The following is a 9,750-nucleotide window of genomic DNA, read 5'->3' as shown; positions in this document are numbered from 1 at the left end:
GCCATCCCCACCATTGCCAGGACCCTCACCGCCATCGCAGCCGAAGCTGCTCCGGTGCGTCCCGCACCCCTCTGCGCGGGGAAGGTGCTTGGGGTGAACGGGGTGGGTTGGCTGCAGCGAACCACGAGGGGAGATGGAGGAGCCTTTGCAGAGCCCCCTCACCAGCTCTCGGTGTGGACAGAGCCCGGCTCTGCTCTCCTCCGCCCTGGCCTGGCTCTGACCCTCAGCTCCCCAGAACAGCAGGGAGCCCCTCGCAGCCTGGCGCGAGTGTGCCGGAGGAAGCCGGGTTTCGGGGCTGTGCTGGGCAGGGCCGGGACAAAGGTTTCTTTCACTCTAGTGGCGTTCGGCACCAAGCCGGGGCGGAGGTGTGAGGTGAAGGGTGTGGGGGGAGGAGAGGGCGAGGCTGGGGTGGGGGTCCCGGCTGGGCTGGGGGAGCTGTGCCACACTGGCGTGTACCCCTGGGGCTCATGGGCGAGCTGGGGCTGATCTCACCTCCTGGGTGTGCCGGGCTCGGCGCGCCAGCGTGACGCAACGGGCAAGTGGGCCCTCGCTGTGGCTCCTGGCCTGGCGCCCCGGTGAGCAGCCTCTGTCTGCTGGGGGGGCCAGGGGGGCAGTGAGGAGAACGGTCACCCTCATTCCCCCTGGAGGCAGCGGTGGGGAGCATGGGATGCGGGTGCTTTGCCATGGTCGGGGAGTTTTCTGACTGGCAGGACATGGGGCTGGTGTGGGGGTTAGCTGCGGGACCCACCCCAGCTGATGAAAGCCCCTTCGCAGGAAGCCTGAGCCACCCCCACGCTCTGTCCCCCATGGACAGCCGGGTGCAGGATGGGGCCGAGGCACCACCGGAGGGATGTGCCAGGGTCGAGGTGAGCGTGGGCAGGGGCTGGGGGGTGGAGACGCCCCACGGAGAACTGTGGCTGGGCCCCGGGGCTTGGGGGACCCCCACGGGTGGAGGATGGGGACGTGGGTGCAGCTGCTCCCCGAAAAGCGTGGGGATAACCGGATCTTAACGTGCTTGGGGGGGATGTTGTATTTATCCTGGCCTGGGGGCTCAGGGGACTTTTCCACAAACCAAGCACCCCAAGAGCAGGTTTTCACACTCCTTTTAGACATGGAAATCAGAGATTAGCACTTTTCCAAACCACGCCTATTAGATTGGTTAGTGATTAACATACAATTAGAACACGGCTTACCTAGTCCTTCTGCTGCTCCCCATGCCCAGGGGAAGGGTCTTAACCTGGGCAGGGGCCTTTTTGCCCTGGGGGGTGGTTTTTAGTGTTATAATGCCGGTCGCTCACTTGCCCGCCACTCAAAAATTAGTTTCGTGGCCAAGTTAATTAATCGAACAGACCCTTTGCCAGGCTGTCACATAACTCATCCTCAGCACAACCCCAGACATTTATGGTCCAGGATGTTCTGCCTATTTTCTAGGGTTTGGAGATCAAAGCTTATTCTTGATGAACTTCTTATCAAAAATCCAGGTCAATCCTGACCACGCTTCAAAGTCTCGCTCGCCCAAGCTTCAAAACCTCAGAATTGTCCCCATATGTGCGGTAACCATGGTTACCGGCACGATTATTAACCGTGGCCACTAGCAGATGTGAAGGATCACAGAATCCCAGAATCATTCAGGTTGGAAAAGCCCCTCGGGATCATCGAGTCCAACCCTCAGCCCGACTCTACAAAGTTCTCCCCTACACCACATCCCCCAACAGCTCATCCAAACGGCCCTTAAACACACCCAGGGATGGGGACTCCACCCCCTCCCTGGGCAGCCTATTCCACTCTCTGACCACTCTTCCTCTGAAAAATTTTTTCCTAATGTCCAGAAATGCTCTACTGCAGCCACCAGCATCAGCGCAGGGGTGGGGCTGAGGGCTGGGTGGGGGGATTGGGGCACGGAGTAGCCAGTTTGACCCTGTAGATTCTGTAGGATGGGGTGGGGGATGAGGGGACGGCCCCACTCACCCCTCTCCTCCCGGTGCAGGTGTCGGAGGGGGAGCAGCACCCAGCGGGGCGCTGGACGGTGGCGGAGGTGGGTGCCTGGCTGGCGGCTCGGTGGGGGGCCGGGGGGCTGGCGGAGCTGGCCCAGGAACACGCAGTCTCAGGCCGGGTCCTGCTGCGGCTGACGGAGGGGACCCTGCGGCGCATGGGGGTGGCCCCGCGAAGGCGACGGCGGGAGCTGCTGCGGGAGCTGCTGCGGTTGCGGCTGCAGCAGGAGGTCGAGGAGCTGCTGAGCATCGGTGGGGGTGAGTGTCCCCCACGCCAGGGGTTGAGGGTGGGCACAAGGCACGATGGTCACTGTCACCTTCTCCAGAGCCACGGTGACGTTCCTGCGGATGAGCCTGCGGGGGGAGAGGTGACGCCACGGGGTGACAAATCAGCAGCTGGAACTGAGCACCTGAGGCAGGAGCGGTGCTGGAGGGAGCCCTGAGGTCACCGTGTCCCCCCCCAGAGAAGCCCAGACCTGCCCAGCAAGTGAGCAGCGAGAGGTGGCCACTGAGGGGGCACAAGTTGAGGGTGGCCACCCCTCGCATCGCTGCCAGCTCCCGTGGGGTCCCACCGGCTCTGGCAAGCTGAGGGGAGACCTACAGCACCCCCCCCAGCCCCCCAGCATCCTGCTGCAACCACCAGTTCACCCTCCAGTGACAGGGCATGGTGGCCAGTCCGTCTGTCCATCCATGGGGCAATGGGGGCTGGCGTGGCGGGGACCAGTTCCCCAGTTGCTGCGTTGATCCATCACCTCAGTGCCCGGGGCTGGCAGGAGGAGCCCAGCCAGAGCTGCCCTCAATAAACACCTTCCTGATAATGACAGAGGGGTCCCCACTCCCCGATTTCAACCAGGGTTGAAAGCCTGAGCCTCTCACCCCACTGTGCCTCCTCTCCCCTGGTATTTTCCTGGCCCTAGACTTTAGCAGAGGTGGGGAGGGGGCCAGCCCCCGCCTTGGTACTGCTGGCACCAGGCAGGCTCGGGCGGCTGCGAGCTGCGGGGCAGGATCTGTCCCTGGGAGCTGATTCCCCAAGGGAGGAAGAGGAGGGCGAGTGCTCCTCCCCCCTGCAATACCCTCCCCTGGCACCCTGAGGCTCGAGGCTCCTGTGGTCCAAGAGGTGATGGGGGGCTCCGGCTGGATCCTGTGGAGCCCCCAAAGAGGGAGGGGGGCTGGGAGGTGGGGGGAGTCCCTGGGCAGGAAAAACACATTAAATATCACGCAAATTGTTGTTCGGCCTGTGAGAAACTCAGAGGCACCTTATGGAACAGCCTTGGGATTCCTGCCCTGCTGTGGGGAAGGTCAGACAGGTGAAAGCAGCAGACCCAAGAGCTTTTCCTTCTTTTCCTTTTCCTGGCTGGCCAGGACCGAGCTCGGTGGTGCTGGCATCCCCGTCTGCGGGCCTCTGCCAGGGTGCTGCTGCGGAGACCCCCCGGGTCGTGGGTCATTAAAAATCCTTGGGATTCACGGGGTGGGGGGCATGGTTAGCACGAATTGGAATGATGTTGTTCATCAGATTTGTATTTTTTATGATAGGATTGGTAATAGTACGTTGTACGATTACCTGTGCCATCTCTTCCGTAACCTCTCTCTGTTCTTCTGTGTCACGTCCCGCCCAGACAAGGGAGACAAGTGACTGAGGCTTGTAAATCCCCAACGGGGCGAACAACAGTGAAACAAGTCCACACACAGACAGTTATTAATTTCCCACAATGTACTAATTGGATACACGATAATTGGCTGAGTATATAACGAGTCATGGCAAGCGATACAGTCGGCCTTGCGTTAATTAATGGTAATAAGGGAAAAAAGAAAAGAAGAGAGATAGAGGTAGAAATAGAGATCACTGGTCTGGGTTCCTGCGTCGGTCCCGCCAATGAGGGTTCAAGGAGGCATCCATCTTCTTCACTTCCCCTCCTCTTCTTGCCCCCCCCATTTATACCCCCTCTCCTTGGGTCCCTCCCCTCGGCCGACCCACACACCTATGTATCCCATGGATGGGGAGGGGTAAGGCACTTCATGTAATTAGCATGAGCTTGTTAATCTTCATTAGCATATGCAGGGATGTCAACTTTGATATGCATTTCATGGATAAAGAAGCAAAGATCGTTCACAGGACAGATGCCCCTTGAAACTTTACAGGATGCCCCAGAGCAGAACCGTCCTGTCTCCCCAGGGCTCCCCCCTCCAGCCCATCCCGCGTCATCCCGGTGGCTTTATCAGCTCCAAACTCCACATTATCCACCCCAGGACTATAATTTCATTACTTGTGAGTGTTTGAGATGTGCTTAAATACTCAGGTTTTGCATTGCTGCGTGTGCACCCACCACCCTTAGAAGACCCAACTGCGCAGGACATCGCTGCATCCCAGGGCAGGGAACTCCCTCTCTTTCCCCTTTTCCTCTCTTCTTCCCTTTCTCTCCTATCTTTCCTTTTAGTAATCTCAGGTGCAAAGGGTAATCGTTTTGCTTTATTGCCAGAAAATTATCTCCTCATGTGATTCAAATGTGTAATCAATAAATTTGTGCTGACCATTGGTGTTGTTTCACCTTATTTCACCCCAAGGTATCAGCTAAAGAACCTCTATTTTATGAGAGACTCTATTTTATATGAGACTATTTTCCTAATAACTTGTCAGTGATCAACTGATCACAATTCAACTCCTATAAAACTTATAGATATGAATATATGTAAGAAAGAGAGAGCAGAAAGAGGAAAGAGAAAAGGAAGTATATATTTTAGGAAGTATTTCTTTGCAGAAGGGGTTGTTGGGCGTTGGAATGGGCTGCCCAGGGCAGGGGGGAGTCCCCATCTCTGGAGGGGTTGAAGAGTCGGGTTGACCCAGCGCTGAGGGATCTGGTGGAGTTGGGAACGGTCAGGGTGAGGTTCATGGTTGGGCTGGAGGAGCTTCAAGGGCTTTCCCAACCCAGATGATTCTGGGATTCTGTGAAAAGAGAGGAGGAGAGGATAGGAAAAGAGGAATCACCACCCTTGGATCCCCCGCTGTCACAGAGTAGCCAGGTGGGGCTGTAGGTGGTGGGTCGACAAAGACATGGGGTGTTGCCTTTATATTTCTTACGCCTGCGCAATAGGTTCCAGAAGGTTCTCATTTTCTCTGGCTTGGACCTGTGCAGCGAGGCAAGTTCTGTCTCTGGGCAACAACAGGAGCGAGGGGGAGAGAAATGCCAATTGTCCCACCGCCGCGGAGCTCGGTCTGCTTCCCCCACCAGGGCATCCCACTCGAGTTGTCCAAGACATCCTCTTTGCAAACAGTTTGTTTATGAAGTGACACCCGTCCCCAGCCCTTGCTCCGGATGGAGGTGGGGGGAGGACCGGGCATCCCCCTCCCAGGTTATCGTGGGCCTGCACGTCCCTGGGGTGGTTTGCATGGAGGCAATATTCCAGGTGATTTGTGTTAGCTGTGGGCTTGTTTCGGTCCTGTGGGTGTACTGAGGATGATGAGGGGGGAAGTGTGGCTGGAGCTGTCTGGAAGAGAAGGATCTGGGGGTTCTCATTGACAAGCAGCTGAACAGGAGCCAGCAGTGTGCCCAGGGGGCCAAGAAAGCCAACGGCATCCTGGCTTGTGTTAGAAATAGTGTGACCAGCAGAAGCAGGGAGGTGATAGTCCCCCTGTGCTCTGCACTGGTGAGGCCACACCTGGAGTGTTGTGTCCAGTTTTGGGCACCTCAATCCGAGAGAGATCTCGAGGGGCTGGAGCGAGTGCAGAGGAGGGCAACGAAGCTGGGGAAGGGCCTGGAGAATAAATCCTGTGAGGAGCGATGGAAGGAGCTGGGACTGTTCAGTGTGAGGAGGAGAAGGCTGAGGGGAGACCTCATCACTCTCTACAGCTCCCTGAAAGGACATTGTAGAGAGGTTGGTGCTGGTCTCTTCTCCCAGGGAATTAGTGACAGAACAAGAGGGAACGGCTTTAAACTGCAACAGGGGAGGTTCAGACTGGACATGAGGAGAAAATGTTTCCCAGCAAGAGTGGTCAGAGAGTGGAATAGGCTGCCCAGGGAGGGGGTGGAGTCCCCATCCCTGGGTGTGTTTAAGGGCCGTTTGGATGAGCTGTTGGGGGATGTGGTGTAGGGGAGAACTTTGTAGAGTCGGGCTGAGGGTTGGACTCGATGATCCCGAGGGGCTTTTCCAACCTGAATGATTCTGGGATTCTGTGATTTGGGGCTCAGCCCTGGTCTGCAGCCTCGTCTCAGCCTCCGGATGGAGATGGTGTTGCGGGAAGCAGAGGGTCAATAGCCCGTGTCAGTCTGGGCGCCAGAGGCTGGTGCTGCTTTAAGGATGTGAAAGCACAAAGCTCCTTTCCCTCGTCCCCTCGGCAGGGTGGGTGGCTGCCAGTCTCGGGGCAACGCGCTGAATCTTGACAAACTCACTCAAGTTTGTTGAAGGAGGAGCATTGCCAAAAGCAAATGCTGCCGCACTGTATGCAAGCTCCCAATTTATTACCACTTGTTTACACAGGTTCATTTTTACTTCTACAACCTCCCGACCTTCGGGTTTTGCCTGTTTACTGCTCACCCGCTCGCCACGCTCCGCAGGTGCTGTTTCTTCCTGCTGCTTCTCACACTCTGTCCTGATCCAATATCGGGCGGGTTCTTAAACGATCCCAAGAGCGAGATTAAGACACAAACGAGGTCAGATGCTGTACAATCTTGTGAACTTTATTTTCTATAACAACTGATAACAGTGATAGGACAGAGAGAAAAAGAAAGTCAGAATCCCTAAGCCAGAAAAACGGTAGAGATGCAGCTAATTACCTCCACCACCAGGGATCCAACGGTGTTCCGTAGACTCGGCCTCGGTGCAGGTGGTGGTGCTCCAAGCTCCGCCGAGGTTCCAGCTCGAAGTCACAGGTGTCAAAGAAAGTTGCAAAGACCGTGGCACCAAGAGAGGCGTACGCAGTCCTTTAGTCCCCACGATTTCTCTGAAGAGTCCGCCCATTTCCACGGAGCTCATTGTAATATGTGCCGCCCCGTGGTCCTCCATACGCGCATGCCCAGGTGTTCATGGTGGCCGTGCTGGTGGGGGGGTTCGACCTGCGGTCCCTTCGGCTTTTGCACGTCTTCCTCGCCCCGCACCCAGCTTGCGCACAGGTACAGCTTGGCAGGCACTGCCAAGGCTGTCGTTGTTCTCGCTTTGGGTGGATGTTGTGGTTTCGCCTGGGACCCTTTGTCTCCTTTGGAGCGTACTCCTCCATGGCAACAGGATGCTGAGGCCAGGAAGTGGTAGTTGTGAAACAGCAATGTTGAGACAATAACAAAGTCTAACACAGTTCCTTACACACTCCCAACATGGTGTTCTGTAATGTTGCCTCAGTTATCCACAATCATTCTTCTAACCTCAAGGTCAGTTTTCCATTTTGCTAACTACCAATTCTTAAATTCCACAGGTGGCCAGGGGAGAGGTCAGAGAGGAGCTGCCATGGTGGCTGTGGGGACAGGAGAGCGGTGACACTGTCCTGCCGTGGTGCCAGCCAACAGTGGCCTTCTGGGTGCCATCTGTCACCCCAGAGAGCCTGAACGCCCCCCTCCAGTTCTGCCCAGCCCTGGGGGGATTAAAGGAGCATCTGGAAAGATCAAGTGAAGACCAAGGGGCTGGGATACCGTGTTTCACCCACGTGCTTTTCTTTATCTCCATGTATGATAAAACCAGTTGCTTCTCTCCTGGCCCCTTTCCTGCCCCGTGGGGCGGGGGGGGGGACGGGCACAGCTGCGGGGTGCAGCGTGTCCAGGGACATGGGTCGGTGCTGGGGAGGTGACCGAGAGCAGCTCAGAGACCACACTGAGGGGCTGGAAGCAACATCCTCCACGCCAGGAAATCCAGGAGCCTTCTCCCCCCTCCCCGCACTGGCGACAGGACCCTCCATACTGTCGCGGATGAAAGTATCTCATAGGGTTATAATTTAATAGCAATTTCAGGTCTATTAATGGGGTGAGGTGGGTCAAAAGGTTGAATTTTATCAACATTTGATGATTGACCAATTTAAAGATGAACCAGGTGGTTTGTTAGAATATATTATGATTAAAATAGCGACTTAATTATGGATTTGAGAATGGCAAGATTCACACTAACTTACTACAAGGTATTCTAAATCAAAGGATGTATATACATGTACATACGGACAACACAACGCACAAACAGCGCAGAAATATTTGGATATCCAGTGAAATACGTAGACATCCACCCTCGTGACGGCGGATGTGCATAGTTAAGCACATGGGTAGGTAAAGAGGTGGATGGAAGAGGCCTAGAGTTCAAATTTCCCTCATCTCCAGCTTGGAGCAAATACAACACACCGTCATTCCTCAGCGGGTGGTAGTTGAGAGGCGAGGAGAGGTTTGGCCTCACCCCGGGCTTCTGTCATGTTTGCAGGCAGATGATCTTCAAACTTCAAGTCTGAGTCTGAGCCCGAGTGATGGCCCAGCTGAGGGGAGATGCTGGTCACAGCCCGCTGCCATCCGGGAGAGCTCAGAGGGTCTTGCTTGGAATCGCTGTTTATAGGGTCTGAGATAATTATTTATAGGGTCTGAGAGAATCGACTTTCATCATGTATTTTTCCATTTCAGTCCAGCTCGGATGATGGAATATTCTGGTACTTTCTAACCAGAACTTGCCAGATCTTGGAGTTCTGGTATCAGCCCTTCGAGCCACAACCCAGGCAGGGCTGCACCGGGCTCTCGGGAGGTATCGATGGTCCTTGTTGTTCTGAAGCATGAGGGAGGGGGCAGGAACCCGGGGGGCTGAGGGGGCCCTCCCACACACTGGTCCCCTGCCTTGCCCTGCTCATCCCACCCTGGGGGGGAATTGCACCAAGCCCCGAGCAGCCCGAGAGATGGGGGGTTGCACCACCACAGCTACACGCGTGTGTGTGCACGTGCACACGTGTCTCTGTGTGTGTTTCCACACATGTGTGTGCATGGGGGGGGGTGTTGTGTGTGCACCACCCTGCCACAGGCTCTTTGCTGAGCCCTCAGACTGCTCCAACACGCGTGTCCTGGGGGGACACGGAGCCCCGTGCCCTGGCACCCTGGATCCTGGGTGCTGGCACCATCTGCACCCATCTCCACACTGAAAAATGTGGCGGGAGCTGGGGCTGGCGGCCCGGCCAAGCCGAGGGACAGGACACCCACCGCCACGACCCTGTCCCCATGGCCACCGCGCCTCTCGGGGAAGGGAATGAGGTTGGTGACAGCATTTGGGCTTGATGGAGCCACGCTGACTGCTTGATCTCACTTTATTATCCCCCAGGTGCTGATAAAAGGGTCCTCTGATGATTAGGCTGTGGGAGCTCTGCCAGGGGGGCTGTTTGTCCCCCACTCTCATCTCCCTTCTTTTTGTTTGTGGCTTGTGCTTGGTCAGCTCTTACTCTGCTTCCCAGAAATCAGAGCCCTTCTTGGAGAGGGTCTGGCAGCCTGTGAAACTGAAATCACTCCTCGGGCTCATGTGTTTTCAGGCAAAAAGCCTTACTTCTCCCTTCTCACGTCAAGTGTTTTTCCTCCAATCCCCTCCCGAGGATGGAGGATGCAAATGGGGGCTCTGAGGAGAGGGCACTGGTGCTGCAGGGTTGGGGAAAGGAGGATTCAGGGTGGGTTTGATGGGTGGACAGTTGGTGGGTGAGGAATTGGCTGCCTGGTCACAACCAGAGGGTCAACGGCTCAATGTCCCGATGGAGATCGGTGACGAGTGGGGTCCCTCAGGGATCTGTACTGTGACCAGGACTGTTTCATATCTTCATCAGGGACACAGA

Source organism: Strix aluco, chromosome 3 (genome assembly GCF_031877795.1).
Source record: "Strix aluco isolate bStrAlu1 chromosome 3, bStrAlu1.hap1, whole genome shotgun sequence".
NCBI lineage: Eukaryota > Metazoa > Chordata > Aves > Strigiformes > Strigidae > Strix > Strix aluco.
This window is presented reverse-complemented; position numbering follows the sequence as displayed.